A 16,835-nucleotide genomic window follows, 5' to 3' on the forward strand; every position below is an offset into this window, starting at 1 on the left:
GCTTCAACAGAGGCCCCAAAGGCTGAGAGCAACACTATAGGTTAAGCCCCTTTCCATTCTGAAGCAAGATGCAAGATTGTCTGTGTTAGTCGTTATATATTTAGGAATTGGCTCTATAAAGTTTGCAGAGGCCAATCCCAAGATCTGCAGTGGGCAAGCTGGAGACCCAGAAGAGCCAAAGGTGCAGTTTAGTTCAAATCCAACAGACCAAGAAGCAGGAGAACTTGTGGTCTAAATTCCAGTCTGAAAACTGGGAGCCTCGAGGCCAAAAGAATGAATAATGTTTTAGGTCAAGGCTGAAGGCAGGAAAAGATCATTGTTCCAGGGTAAGCACTCAGGCAGCAGGAGTTCCCTCTTACTCATGGGAGGGTCAGCATTTGGTTCTATTCAGGCCTTCAACTGATTGGATAAGGCACACCCACTTTAAGAAAGGCAATCTACTCAATCTCATGATTTAAATGAATGTTAATGTCTTCTAAGTACACTGTCACAGAAGTGTCTGGAATGGTGTTTGGCCAAATATCTGTGTACCTCATGATTCAGTCAAATTGAAATCAACTCTCATAGGTGCAAAAGAAATACAGAACAGGTAGGATAAACTAAAAGTACACAGTGGGATGCCTCTCGGTAACTGTATCAAATATTAACAGAGCAAATGCTCCAGTATGAAAAAAAATTAAAACAGACAAAACAAAAAATCACAAAATTCAAGAAATTGCTGTTTATAAGAGCCACATCTAAAGCAATAGGGCTTAGAAAAGTTCAAAGCAAATGAATTGAGATACACACACTGACCAAATAAGTGAATAAATGAAAACTGATGTTAAAATCAGAGGACAAATGGATATCACTTGTGGTTGATTAAAAATGGCCATGGGGCTGGGGTTGTGGCTCAGTTGGCAGAGTGCTTGCCTAGCATGTGTGAGGCACTGGGTTCGAGTCTCAGCACTGCATATAAATAAATAAAAAATTAAGGTCCATCAACAACTAAAAAATAATTTTTAAAAATGGCCATACATTTTAAAAGATTCTCCCAATAAGAAGCAGTCTATTTCCTTACCCTGTGAATCTTGGTTGACATGGTTACTTATTTTGACCCATTGAATGCCACAAAAATGATACGGTATGATTTTAGAATCTGAGCCTTACACCCACCCTTGTTTTCTTGGAATGCTGCTGCCAAGCTAGCTGGCTGGAGAGGTCATGTATAGGAGAAGCAGGACTGCCCAGTTGTCTGCCAGATGTGTGAGTAAGGCCGTCTGTGACCCGCTAGCCCCAAGCCAACTAAATAATAGCAAATGTATGTGTGAGCCCAACTCACAATGGAATTGTGAGCAAATAAAAATGGTTGCTGTTTTAAACCACTAAGTTTTGGGGTGACTTGGTTTGCAGCAATAGATAATAGACATAGCAGTGCACTTTAAAACTGCAGAATATACGACCTTGTCAAGCAACTTGGGTCATTTACAGAAATGATCATGCACTGCTCTATAAAACACATCTCTACAGATTTCAAAGAATTAAAATCATGGAGTATGAATTCTAGTAATAATGCAAATGTGCAAAGACAATAGAAAAATCTCAATGTATTTGAAAATTAAGAAATATACTTTTAAATAACCAAAATAATATGTCATGGTGCATATTTAAAAATACGTGTACTAAGTAGTAATAAAAATCCTATATTGAACATGAATAGAATGCAGCTAAAGTAGAACTTAGAGTGGAAAGAGTAACCTCAAATGCCTGTATTAGTGGGAAAGACTGCAAGTTAATCAGATACACATTGATCTCAAAAAGGAGATGAATTCAAATAAAGAAAAATAAAACAAAGTGGAAAAGAGGAAATGATAAAGCTAAAAGCAAAAAATGATGAAATGGACATTAAGTAGAGGATCAGTGAAGTCAAAAGCTGTTTCTTCACAATGTTTAATGAAATTGACAAATAAGATTTGAGCGATAAGACAGATTCCTGCTTTCTCTACTTCTATTCAGGATTGTGCCAGATAGCCCAATAAGTCAAGAAAAAGAAAGTATGTAAGTTAAGAATGAAAGAAATAAAAATGGCCACTATTTGCTGATGACTTGTGTGTTCATTTTGATTTTCCACATACAAATTATAAATTACTAGAATTAATAAGAGTTTATTAAATCTTTTAGAAATAAAAATAAATGTAAGAATATATTTTCCTTCTATCAGCAAAGAATAAAAACTAAAATTTAAAGTTCATAATTTAAAGCGACATAACATATATAGTACCTAGAAATAATATGTAAGACCTTTACAGGGAACATTTAAAAATCTTTACTGAGTAATATTAAGGAAGATGTAAATGAATGGAGAAATGCATTATGTTCACATTAACAGAATCAACATTTTAAGAATGTCACTTTTCTCCAATATGATATATAGGTTCAAAGAACTTCCAATAAAAATTTTCTACCAAGATTTTTGGCTTTAGATTTTTTTGGGTGGCATGTGATAAGATAATTAAAAAAAATTATATACAAATGAAAAGGATCAAGAATAGCCAAGACATCATTGAAGTAGGACAGGTGGGAAGACTTGCACTATTAGATGTCAAGATTTATATGTATCCACAGTATTTAAGACCGTTTAACATTGGGAATGGAAGAGGCAAATAGACTAGGACACTGGTATGTGGATACTTAATTCACAGTAGAAGTACCCCTGCTATGCAATGGAAAGAAATGTTCTTAAAAAATAAAAAGTGCTAGATAGGGCTGGGGTTGTGGCTCCGTGGTAGAGCACTTGCCTAGCATGTGTGAAATACAGAGTTCGATCCCTAACACCACATACAAATAAAAAATAAAGCTAAAAAAATTTTTTAAAAAATAGGTCTAGATCAATTGGTATCCACATGGGAAAAATATGCATCCCAGCATCATATTACACCGGTCACTTCACGTGGAGTAGAGACTTACGTAGAAGGTGAAACTATAAAAAAGCTTTTTGAAAATATGATTTATTCCTTTATTGGCCCCAATTGTTCTCTCCTTCCTGTATTCGTGTTCTTTTCCAAAAGAGGCAGATTTTATGTTGCCTTCCTTGACTCTAGAGGTTTGACTGAGACTTTGATGAGTGTCAGTGTGGCCTTCTGAGCCCCAGCCTCTGTGGGCCTTGTTCATCTCTGCTTGTCACAGTGGTGGAAGGCTGGTTAACATGTAAGTGTTAAGCACATGAATGGCCAGAAAGTGCTGCAACTGTTTTGCTACAATGAGGAATCCCGTCTGAAGAGCTGAGAGAATAATGGAATGGAACTTAGTCTTGATTAGACCAAGTCTTGAAATCTTGCTAATTACCAAACTTGCAGTTTTATGGTTTCAGCTGGTTTGGGTTGGCTTTCTGTGAGTTGCACTAGAAACCATGATAGGAAGCTGAGCAACAGGTTATGAGGAAAGATGCCATTTCCCTAGGATTTGGTAATTAGAGGAAGTACAGGTGACTCCACTAACAATGGAACAGACGCTTCATCAGCTTAAAAATAATATCAAGGGGAAGATTGAGGCACTCTGAGGCGAATGGCACTTGACTTGTGATGTGATATCCAGTAGTGTAGTGAAGTTTAGGAGGGATGCCTTGAGGGAACTAACTAGAAAATAAAATGAATACTTTTTTGAGGAGACTATAAGGGCTGGGAGTGACTGAAAATCCATCATTCCAATATCCTGATTATATAGCTGGAGAAACTGGGGCTCAGGAAGTCAGGTGGCTAGCTGGTAGTGAACATGGGGTCAGGTCTCAGGAGTCCAGATTTCTCACTAGGGGTATTTTCCGCTCATAAACATTTATTATCTTAGCCATTTACATTGAAATATTCACATTTTCACTTACTTGCATTGAATTCCATGGACCATCCAATTTCTAAAGACCTTATAGTTTTGTAGCAACGAATTTGATATTATCTACAAACATGGGGAATTCATGAGGCACCCCGTGTCTCGGTCAGCTATGTAAGCCTCACTTGAGCTTTTGACCCTGTTCATTGACCTCTTCGCCTGGTGGATCTGGAGCTTCCCTTGGATCTGACCTTGTTTGGCTTCTTGTCTTGGGTTCTTGCTCTGACTCTCCTTGGAGCTCAATTTCCTTTTCTGTATTTTGAACACATCTGCACCAGCTCCCTCATTTCTGACGTGGCTTAGAGCCTGCCCTGGCGAGGATCTTAGACTCTGCCGTGAACTCTTCAGTTCCCACATGAGGATCTGATAGTCCTTGGCTTTTCTCTTCCACCCCTCACATCCCCTCAGTTGTCAAGTCCTGGGATTCCGCCTTTCTCTTCTTAACACTACACTTTTAGTCTTACCTCCTTATCTTTTGCCTGAACCGTTACAACATTCACTAGAGGCCAAACAAAAGGAAAGTTCAGATGATATGGGTATTTTTCTGGACAGGGACAATGTAAATAATGGAATTTACTGAGCACTTACTATGCATAGCTCTGTTCTAAGCTCATTTCAGTTGTTAACTCATTTAACCCTTAAAACAACCCTATGAGTTAATACCATTTTAAATGAGAAAGACGGAGGTACAGAGGAATTAAGTAACTTGCCCAAGATAGACAGTGACAGTGTTTTGTTTTACATCTCAGATGTCTGGCTATAGTCTATATTTTTAACCTACACTGGTCATTCACCAAATATTGAGCACCTACTATGTGCCAGGTACTGTACTAGGTATTGAGGATTCTGAATAATACATATGCTCATGGAAAGCTTATGGTGTAATGGAGGTCACAGTCATCAAAACAAACAAAAGTTACAACCTCACTGACAGGTGCTTCAGTAAAAGAATGTATACAATGAAGAGGGGAATAAGAAAGGCCCTAGGGAGCTGGGAAAGGCTAAAAGGAAGTGATGCTACTTTATCGAGCACTTGTGCACTGAGTTGCTGTTTGACGGAGAGGGAGTGTATTTATTGAGATGCTTGCAGGGGAACTGACCCACAGTGCAGTCTGCTCCACTCAGGGAATGCCTAGGAGTTGGGTGTGGTTAGAACAGGGAGTGTGCATTTGGAGAGGTGATGGTAACTGGGGAGTAGGTGGAGATGGGGGTGTGTGTGTATCAAACAGCACTTTGGGCCAAAGTGTGAAGGATCCTGTCTCTTTACAGCTACTACATTATTGAAATTATTTTGTGGAGAGCAGAGGAATGGCACGATCAGATTCATGTTTTATGATAAGGGCAAGGGACAGTAGGGAAAACATATTTATCCAACAAATCTTCATTGTGCATGACTGTTATGGTTTGGATGTGCCGTGTCCCCCAAAAGCTCACATGTGAGACAATGCAAGGAGGTTCAGAGGAGAAATGCTTGGGTTGTAAGAGTCTTAAAGCAATCAGTGAATTAATCCCCTGATAGGGATTAACTGAATGGTAACTGAAGTGGCTGTGGCGGGTGTGGCTGGAGGAGGTGGGAATTGGGGCGAGGCTTTAGGTATATATTTGTATCTGGAGAGTGGATGTCTCTCTGTCTGTCTCCTGATCACCATCATGTGAGCTGCTTTCCTCCACCACCCTCTTCCGCTATGATATTCAGCCAAACCATGAGCCCTCGGAATGGAGCTGGTCATCTATGGACTTAGACCTCTGAAACCGTGAGCCTCAAATAATCTTTTCCTCCTCTATAGTTGTTCTGGTGAGATCCTCTCGTCTCAGCAGCAAAAAAGCTGACCAAAACAATGACACTATGCAGAGCATCTAGCTATGACCTCTGATTCCAGGAAGCCTGCAGATGTTTTAAAAGAGGAGAAGGTGTCTATCAAAACACTTTAGTTTTCCAGGTCAGTGTTAAGTCCCAAATGAGAAGTCCCCAATGCTCCAAGTGCAGTGAGAATTCAGAGAAGAGAGATTCCTTCAGGCTGGAGAGGGGTTGGGGAACGCTTTAAGTCAGGGTGGGTCCTGAGTGATTAGTGTGATTTGGAAGGCAGAGATGAGTGGTGGGACAAACACTGGGGCAAGCAGTGTGTGTGTGTAATGGTGTTGCCTACTTTGACCAGAATGTAAGATGTATGGAAGGGACTTAGTGGGAGCCAAGGGCAGATCTTGATTGACAGGCTAAAGGATGTTTTACAGGCTAAAGATGATTTTTGGTGGTACATCATGGACATTTTAAAGCTAGGTATTTACATTAATGTATACGGAAAATATTTAAGTGCATTGATAATACTGCCTACTATGAGGCAAGAAAAATAAAATGAGGCAATTTAATCAACATTCAGAAAGAATAATATGGATGGTGCACAGATATGACAAGAATCATCAAAGAAATATGCAAATATGTAAAGATTTTGAGAAAGTGGGTCAAGGAATTTAGGATAATTTAGGAAGGTAGGCACCTTAGTATTAAAGGGTAGTGCTTCAGTGGAAAGATTTGTCTGAGATGGGTGTGCTGGTGCATGTCGGTAATTCCAGTAGCTCAGGAGGCTGAGGCAGGAGGATGGCAAGTTCAAAGCCAGCCTCAAAAACTTAGCAAGACCCTGTCTCAAAATAAAAATAAAAATGGATGTGGCTCAGTGGTTAAGAGCCCCAGTGTTCAATCCCTGGTACCTAAATAAATAAAATAAAATAAAATAAAATTGGCTGGAGAACTGGTGTGAAATGGATTAAATAGAAAAAGTAGAGACCAGAGCTGGCACAGTAAGGGAAGCTACGTGGATGCATTAGCAGCAAGAGTTTTCTCTTTGAGGAACCTGTACAGTTTTCCCTTCACACAGTCTCACATTCACTTGCGTTCTCTTTGGAAATTCATCTGCTTGCTTCCCGTGAAGTGACATGTTGGTAAATGACTGCCTTTCTGCAAAATAGACATTTCTTGATTTTGGCAGTGGTGTTTTGAAGGTTTGACAAGTGACACATCACAGTTTTATCTCCTCCCCTTAGAATCAATGACACTCTTATTTTACTGAGAAGTTTAATCGAGATGCAATGGTGGAAGCATGAAAATAAAATAAGACTTTCAGAACTTGTTAAGGTCGAGCCTCAGAACTGCATGAAGAACCTTGGACTCTGCTCCAATGAAACAAATCCTCCCCGTCCCACCCCAGCATCCAACTCTTGTGTAATTTTTATCTTCCTTTGCGAGTCTACTTTCTTGGAAGCATTGTGGATTTCTTAAGATGCTGCAACCCACATTTGAAATATGCTTCCTGTGAGAAATTATGCATTGAAATTATCATGTTTGGGTCAAAGCTTGCCAGTTCAGGAAGGAAACCACCATGCCAACGGATAGGTAGTAAGAGAAAAGGCTTTGGCCCATATCAGATATTTCCTGCCTCAAGTTCTGCAGAACCCATGATTTGTTTTCCCATAATTTTTTCCTGCACACCCAGAACCTCATCTATAGGTAACATGTATTCCTTTCTTCATCTCCCTGAGGAGGGAAACACATCTAGGTCAGCTTTCATCCTTGGATGAGTAGGTTTATGCATATTATTGACAGAAAGATTAAATTCCGGTCCAGTGTCCTCTGCCACCTCTTATTACCTTTGGTGGCTTGTGTATTTAGTGGTGTTTTCTCTCTGAATATTACGGATGAGTCAGAGAATGAGGCCTAAGGGAGAGTTATAGGTCATGTAACCTCATTTGAAGTTCCGTCCAACAACTTTTTTCTCTACTTCCCATCTCCCAAACCTCCATATGGTCTGCCCTCTCGAGGAGTTGCTGCCCGAAATAGTTTGCTTCAAAACCACAGGTACATCCAGTTTGGCCCTGATGACCCTCTAGTCTTTCCTTCAGAATCTGCAGTAGACATCTGATGATTTTTTTTTTCTTGTGACAGTGGGGATCAAACTCAGGGCCTTGGGAATAGAAGGCAAGTGCCCTACCACTGACCGACACCCCTAACCCTTCATGGATTATTTTTTTTGTTTGTCCAAAATTTCTTTCCACTTTTTGGAAACATCACTCAACTTCTTTGTGATTTTCCTTTGGGGAATGCCCCTCTCCCTTGGAAGCTGTCAGTCTGGATGTGTGTAGTGAGCAGGTGTGCCCAAGTGGAGCTGGTCAGGTCTGTCTGGGGAACTTGAATCTGGAGGGGAGGGCCACGGGGCTGGAGATTGGCTGGAGCTGAGCCAAACCCTGCTGCCTGGGCCTTTGGCACTCCCTTTGTTCCCTTCCTTCTCAAGGTCTTTCCTTTGATGCTATGACATTTCCTCCCTGTAAATTAACTTTTTCCTGAAGTAAACCAGACCCTGTTGCTGTTACTTATAACCCAAGAATCCTGAAAAGACCACCTTTGACTACCTTTCTCAATCCTCTTCTGGGTTTCTTACCCGCTTACGGCTCTTTAACGGTGTCTTAGTCCTTTCGGGGTGCTGTAACAGAATGCCATAAATGGGGTGGTTTATAAATGACGGACACTTATTTCTCACAGTTGTTGAGGCTGGAAGTCCAAGATAAGGGGCTGACAGGTTTGGTGTCTGGCGAGGGTCCTTTTTGCTGGTTCATGGATGGCAGCTTCTAGCTGTGTTCTCATCTGGTGGACGGAGCTAGCTAGTTTCCTGGGGTCGCTTATTTTTATCTTATTTTTCAGAGACACAGATTTATTAGGAAAACAGATGCACATTCATGGGAGAATGTAAGATATCTCAAGGGAGAGAGATCTTTTGGGGTAAAGTAGGAAATACACATGCAAATGAGAATGCGGGCCCTCTTCAGAGCGAGAGACTCGTTATGGGTGTTAGTATTGCTAGAACGGACTAGGGGGAGCATCCAGGCAGGGTTACACAATTTTGGTCCAGTTTTTCTAGCGCTTGCAAGTGCAGGGGTCACGGGTGCAGGCTGAGGGTGAGGGCTGAGTTGCTCAGGAATGCTCGTTGGAGTCTCTTTTATGAAGCACTAATCCCATTCATGATGGCTCCACACTCAGGACCCAGTCACCTCTCAGGGGTTCTACCCCTTAAGGCCAGCAGCACACTGGTGATTAGGTTTCAACAGATGAATTTTGAGGGGATTACAAATATTCAGGCCATAGCAAATAGCTTCACATTTCTATTAGACTGAGAAGACTCAAATCCCAGCCACAGCCTGCAAGCCCCAGACTGATCCGGCCTTGGGGCCTCTGCAGGCCACGCTCCCACCTCCCTACTCCATGTCTCTTGAAGCTCACTCACCCCCTTCCCCTGCCCTGGGCATTCTGTGCTCACTGTGGGGATTTCACACATGCTCCCTTCTGCCTGCAGACTTCTCAAGTGGGCCCTCTCAGGCCCTTCCTAATTCTTGGTCATGTTTATTAGGTTAGGGGCTCTCCTGGTACACACCTGATACTTCCCCACCAAAACACTTACCTCAGTTTGTAATTGCAGTTGGTCTTTGTTTGTGTACACGGGTTCCGCATCCATGGACCTAACCAACTGAATTGAAAATATTTGAAAGACAATTTTGTCTGTACTAAATATGTACAGACTTTATTTCCTTGTCATTATTCCCTAAACAATGCAGTAGAAGAAGTATTTACCTAGCATTTACATTATGTTGGATGTGACCATATAGAAATGATTTGAAGTATATGGGAGGATGTATGTAGTTGTATGGAAATATTGTGCCATTTTATAGAAGGAACTTGGGGGTATATGCAGGAATTCTGGAACTAATCCCTCGTGGATATTGAAGAATAACTGTGCACATCTACCTATGGATTATTTGATTATTGGTTGTCTCCCTCACCAGGTAAGAAAGTTACAGAAGGTGGGCACTATGTTTTTGTCCACAACTGTATTCTGGCATCTTACACAGCACTTGGAGTATGGTAAGAATACAAATATTTTGGTGAAATAAATACATTTTAAAAATGTATTTGAATGTATGTAACTAATTGAAAAATGTGAACACTTGTTCCCAGATTTTCTTTCTCATGAAGATTTATTTGTAAGAGTCATCTCTTCTCTTTAGAGTTCTGGTTTGTGGTGGGTAGTGATGGGATGGTTAGTCATGGTATTTACTAACTTGCCTCCTCCAGCTCCCCTTTCTCTGACCTCCTATCATAATCTTGCCTAATGTCCATCTTATACCACTTGATCACATTCTCCTACTGAATTAGTATATCCTTGGGATAGGATTATATATCCTTGCAGACTGGGATTAGGGATATGAAGGGTAATTACTTTTCTGGTTCTTCTCCTGAGTATCTGGGTAGACTTTAGCTAACTCATTTAATCTCTTTGAACCTTAGTTTCCTCATCTTTAAAATGGGGATAATGTGTGTTCTACTAAATATTACCTGGTGGTGGTAAAGATTCAAAGAGATAATGACTGTCAAAGCAATCGGAAAAATTGCTCCATGAATATGAAATCTAAGAAATATTTCTCATTATTTTATGACTGTTTGATATGCATTATAACATTTTGTAATTTGCAGGCAGTCTCTAAATAGTATAACACCTTAATCTACCTGTCCTTATTTCATTTTGTAAGCAAAATCTATAAAATCTGATGTATTATTGATTACCACTAAGTACTTACAGAGATCAGGCTTGCGTTTTCTTATGTCTTTATTTGACTGAGGGAACTGAAGCTATAGGTTATTCAAGGTCACTTCAAGGTCACATTGCCTACAGGTTGGGAGACAGGAATTCAAATCCAAGTCACTGACTCCAAGGCCAGCAGTCTTCATCAGGGCCCACATGGCCTCCTTCCCTGCACATCCCTTCAGTGATCTACCAAAACTCACACTTTACTTAGTACCTCCCATGACCTAGACACTATGTTGGTCAATTTTCTTCCTTCCCCTCCTTTAACGTTTATATAATCATCCTCTTTTCACAGATGATGAGGAAACGGAAGTTTAGGGAGGTAACCTGCACTTCTGCTTCCTGGTAGGATATAGAAAGCAACAACAGGCCATCTCCATTCTACTGGGATAATAGTGGGATAATAGAAAACTGGATACGTTGTAACAAGGGAAGATCCGAAGACACAGAGAGCTGGAGAGCTGTGTGAGCCATAAGCGGAGACAGCTGGACCGGAGATGAAGCCAGCAGACCTCTATCTCATTTTCTGTCCCAGTGTGTTTGCCTCTTCTGAGCTTGGGTGTGGGCTTGACCTTCGTAAGCAGAGTCCCCCCTGAGAGGAAGAGGAAACAGGTTGCATCTGTCTTGCCTGGCTGGTGGGACAGAGGAGGAACCAGAGGAGTCCCGAAGGCAAGGCTGGTTTTCCCCAGCCAGCATTTGCAGAGCTCTGGGGCTTCTAGGGAGTCTCAATAACCTGGGAACTAATGCTCACTAAATCTGATTCTGAGCTGCCTGCATCTGTTTAGTTTAAAGCTCCTTTCCTGGGGCAGTCAGGCTTAAAGGACCATTTGCCCCCTTTTCCTTTGGGCATTGACCTTCCCCTGCACCAATTGTTTCTGGGTTTACCGCTTTTCTCAGACATTGGCGCCCTCTGCTGTCAGAGATCAGCATTGCACTTGGCGCCTGCCTTTAACATTGTTCTTCCCAAAATGCCGGTGTGAAATCCCAAGTCTGAGGTTCCATTTCACTGATCTCAGGTACTTGATGTCGACTGCCTAGACTGTAGATGCCTGCAGCTGCAAGGTCCTCATCTGCAAAGTGGAGTCAGTGGTGCAGGGTCTTTTTTTGTTAAATGAATCAGTAGCAAAGTGCTTAACATTGCCTGCCCTATAGTGAGTGCTCTGTAAATAACAAGAATGCTAGTGGTTATTGTTGTTGTAAGAGCTGCTCCCCATCTTCCTCAAGCTCCTCAAAGCAGGCAACACTGGATGCCCCTCGGTCACAGTGAGAGCTGGTTCTGACTCTGGGAGTTCCAGGGTGTTCAGATGTTCTGTTTTCCCCACGCAGCAGAACACCAGGGGCAGGAACCTGATGCTCAAAGCACCAGGAAGAGGAAGGCCTACACTTGGAGAGGGCTTCTGTCCCCTGTTTGTCAACAGGTTAGCACTGGATGCTGGCAACCCTCTGGCCTGAGGGAGCTGAGCTGTCTTTCTACTTCAGTTACTGAAACTGTCTCTGGAAGAAGATTGCATCCAAAAGCTGCATCTTGTTCTGCTTAGAAGATGAACTCTCTAGACTCTCTTAGATGGAGATGCTCTGAATTAGTGGGGCTAATGGGCAACAGGCACTAGATAATGCAAAACAGTTCCTGACTTGGCAAAATGCTTTTCAGCCTGGTCTGTGCTGCTCTTCTGAGGTGGGTGCTGGTGGTAGAAAGCTGTCTGGAGGCCTCTTGGTGCCAGCCTCCTAGGAAGAGACAGTCTGGCCCTGGGCCTCAGTCACCCAGCTCCATGGGGTGCTCGGCCCTTTGGAGCCTGCAGCTTCGGCTCCGGATTCCACTGTTTCCTGTTTTCCAGTTTCCCTAGCTCTCAACTTCCTGTGTTACCAGCACCCTAGCAGCCTTCATCTCACGGAACTTTCTTTCCTGGCAACAAAGAAGACTCCCACTACTCTCTATTTTGAAAGCACACATGGTTTCTAGGGCACCTCTCTGTATTTGCATGAATCTTGGCCCTTCTTACCCCCGTGGGTGCTTCCCAGAACCCTCTGTCCCCCGGTGTGCCTTACCTCTGTTCAGATTTGAGTGGATGCAGCTGGCTGCCAAGTCCCTGGGCCACTCGACTAGGATCCCAAACTCTGCCTGCCAAGCAGGGGTGCAGCCAGCAGCAGCCATGGTGATGGGTCAGAGTCTGAGGCTTTCCAGATGACTTGTGCGTTCCTGGGTCCCACAGCATCCCACAAACTCTAAGCAACCCTTTATTTTCGGTCACCATCGGCATTATGATTTGGTTTGTGACTTTTCTTTTCTACCTGTTCTGAGGTTGCCCTGAATGTGGATTGAAGTTTGTTGTACGGTTGCAAGATAAAATGCAAAATGTCCAGTTAAATTTGAACTTCACATAGACAAGGAATCTGTTGTATTACATGAAACATACTATCCTAAAAACTTATTTTTTTCTTAATCTGAAATTCAGATTTAACTGGGTGTCCTGTATTTTTTTTTTTTTTTGGTACTAGGGATCGAACCCAGGGGCGCTTTTACCACTGAGCGACATCCCTAGCCAAGTTTTATTTTGAGACAGGTTCTCACTAAGTTGCTTAAGATCTTGCTAAATTGCTGAGTCTGGCTTTGAATTTGCAGTCCTCCTGCCTCAGCCTCCTGAGGCTCTGAGATTACAGGTGGGTGCCATGGCACCCAGTGGGATCCTATATTTTTAGTCACCAAATCTAGCAAACTTGATCTGGCCTGACCCCTCAGAGGGGGCCTACCTTAGCTCAGGGACTTTCTGGAGCTGGCTGCTGGTCTGAAAGCAGAGACTTTGCCCTTCCCTTTATGAGCATTGTAATCAATGATTTCATCGGATTGGGAGCTCCTTGAAGGTAGCACCATGACCCCTCCCACCGCCATAATGCAGATGTTCTGGTATGGCCTGCTGCGTGTGCAGAGTCTCAGCTAGGGCTCAAGGGGCTTGGTGCACTAAAAGTTTGGGTCCCATTGGGCTGAAACCACACATGTCCTGGGGTATCTGCTGGCTCCAGGGACCGAACTTCCTGAAATAGCAATGGGCTGACGAGGGGCAGGGAACCTGGATAGAAAACCCTCTGGTCACAGTTCTGGTAATGGCGACAGGACTAGGGGATTTGCCCGGAGCTATGCAGGCTTCTTCTGGGTGCTTCCTGTCATTTTGCCGGACCAGACCTGCAGCTACCTTTTATGCAAGTATGTGGTGCAGGTTAAGGAGTGCTCCTGGACTCTGCTCTCTCTCGTCTTGGTGGCCTTTCAATTTCTAATCTTGTGTTTCATCTCAGAACAAGGGGCCAGCTCCTGTTTTATAGAAGAAGGAATGGGTTTGACTAGTCACAAGGCTAATTAAGGGACCATAATAGACCTTTTGGCTCTTAGTCCAGTGCTCAGCCTGTCTTTCTGGGCTCAGAGGCGGAGACCTGAGGCAGGGAGGAGATTTACCGAAGCCCTGAGCTCTGGTAGCAGCAGCGAGTTATGGCTTCTGTTCTCAGCAGAGATGACAGAAAGTGTCAAAGCCAAATATTCACTGGAGGCAAAGTCTGAACACTTCAAATAAGATTTAGTGAATCATCCTGTTGAGGGGAACTCAGAACTCAGAAATCCCTGCAGGTTATGGGCTGATGGCCTGGCTAATCTCAAGAAGATGGACAGGGGCACCTTCTGGTATTTATGTTTTGAAATTTCCCCTTTTCTTCCGCCATTAAAGAAAATAAATTTTATCCTTGGGCCACAAAACTCAAGAGAGTTTGGAATCCTGTGATCACTGACTCATAAGCCCAAAGCTTTGAAGGACTCAAAGGACCCCCATTGCCTCTATTCCTTGCCCTTAGCTATCCTCTCATTTTGGGGAACCTGTGCCAATGTGCAGATCATAGCGGAGCATTTAGAGGTACAGAGGTCACCCTGGCTCCCCTTTCCTCCAAGGGGCCCTCCGGAAAGGGCATCTCTTTCTGCCAAAGTGCAGCCTTTTCTCTGTGAGCCCGGGTGCTCTTTCATACCTGGCCCCTCCCCACCCCTGTTATGGCCACCCTTTTGCTACATTTTAAATCCCCTGAGTGCCCCTTAGAATCCTGTGTTGGGACTTGTCTGCTTTCTCCTGACAGCCGGAGAGGTACTCCTGCTGGCTGGTATTTCCAAACTTCAGCCCCTTCCCCTGGGCTCTTCTCCTCTTTCCCCGACCCCTTGCCCACCTGGCAGTTCTTAGGGGGTGATGAATGGTGAAGTCTCTCCTGACATTGCTATCGGGGAGAAAGTGAAATGCTGAATGAAAGTGAGCGGGGCCTGGGCCTGGGGCTGGGTGGGCTTGTCTCTCTCGAGGTCCTTTGTAATCCATTGAATTTCAAGCACCAATCTTTTGTGGTCAACAAAGTACGTTTTAACATTTTTTTTAATTAAAAAGAAAGTTTTAGAAAGTTTAGAAACTCCCCTACCCCTGCATTGCTGTTTTGACAAAAGAATAGTTTATTCATAAACAAGACACAAAAATAACTTACTATTATACTGATTATATTAAAACAAAAATTCTGTTTATTGGACATCTTAAAGACAAGTTGCATACTGGGAGAAGATATTTGGGATGCATGTGACTTGCAAAGGATCAGTTCATCTTTACACCTAATTTGATAAAAAGAGATGACAAGAATAAGGCTTCACAGAAAAGGAAAGACATGAGAATAAACACAGAGGGGTAGTCAGCCTCATTTTATTAAGGGAAAATAATCAATGAACAACAGTGAATCCACATATATTTGTTCAATTGGCAAATATTAATTTGTCTATTCATATAGGGAGTTGAAAAAGATGTGGATGTTCATTTATTATTTGATGGAAATTTGCTGGGCCTGACTTTGCATTGGATACTCTTCGGGTACTCAGAATGTCAAGGTTAACAAAGAAGACAAAAAATGCAGATTCTTGTGGTGGCTGACATTCTTCTGGAAGGATATGGATAATATGCAGTGAATGTGAATATTAAGTAAATGACACAGTGTGCTAGAAAGGACAACACAGAGGAGGATAAGGACAATTGGGAGTGATGGTGGGATAATTTCCAATTTGAATGGAATAGTCATGGTACATCGCATTGAAAAGGTAACCTGTGAGATAGAATTGAAGGACACCAAGGTGTCCAAATACCTGGAGGAAGAACGTTATAGGCAGAGAGGACAGCCAGCGCGAGAGCCCTGAGGTGGGAGCTCAACTGGATTTCATATCCCTTGTTGATGGGAATGTAACATAATATAACCCTTTTGCAAAATGATTGGGCAATATCTTATAAATTTGAACAGCAATTCTATTCTTAAGCACATACCCTAAACACACTTTTTTGACTGTATTAGGGGAAATGTACGCAAGCGTTTAAAGCAGTGATGTTCATAATAAATAGATAACAAAAAAGAAAAGTCCAGGCATAAATCATATTGTTTGGGCATGTTCTAATTAGCTGTTGTTGCATAAAAATCCCAAAATATAGTGGCTTAAAACAACAATCATTTATTATCTTTCAAAGTTTCTTTGGATCAGAAATTTGGGCAGGGCAGAGAAGGAAGTCTCTCCATTTGGGGACTTAAATGGTAAGACTTGAAGATTGGAGGTGGCTCAAAAGCTGGCATCTAGAATTATCTGGGGCTATCAGCAGTCACATGTTTTGTGGTTGTTGCTGCCTTTTGGCTAGGATTTCAACGGGGCTGTTGAGCAGAGTACCTGCATGTGGCTTCTTGTTGTGGTTTAGACCTGGAATGTTGCCCAAAGACTCACGTGTGGAAGCCCCACCTTTGAACACCTGGAAACAGTGTTCAGAGGTGGGGCTCTTGGGACTCTTGAATCATGGGCTCTGGCCTTATTGATGGATTAATCCATTGAGGGATTCATGATTGAATGGACTATTGGGAGGTGCAAAATTATTAGGAGGTGGAACCGAGTTGAGGGAGAGGGTCCTGGGGGGCAGGTCCTTGGGGACTGAATCTTGTCCCTGGTCCCTTCCTCTTTCTCTGCTTCCTGGCTGCTACTAAGTGAGTGGTCTCCTCCACCACACGTTCCTACCTACCACCATGAGGTTCTGCCTTGCCTCAGGCCTAAATCAATGGAGACAGCTGGTCATGAATGGAAACCTCTGAAGCCAAACCTCTGGGCCAAAATAAATCTTTCCTCTTCTAAGTTGTTTTTCTTGGGTATTTGTCACAGCAACAAAAAGCTGACTAACTCAGGTCCATGTGATCTTTCCATATAGGATAGTTTGGACTTTCTTTCAGGACGGTGGCTCAGTTCCAAGAGCACGTGACCCGCAGGAGCAAGGCAGCTGTGTGCGAGCTACTTATTATCTAACTTTGGAAATCACAGTGTCA

The sequence above is a fragment of the Marmota flaviventris genome, chromosome 10 (genome assembly GCF_047511675.1).
Source record: "Marmota flaviventris isolate mMarFla1 chromosome 10, mMarFla1.hap1, whole genome shotgun sequence".
NCBI lineage: Eukaryota > Metazoa > Chordata > Mammalia > Rodentia > Sciuridae > Marmota > Marmota flaviventris.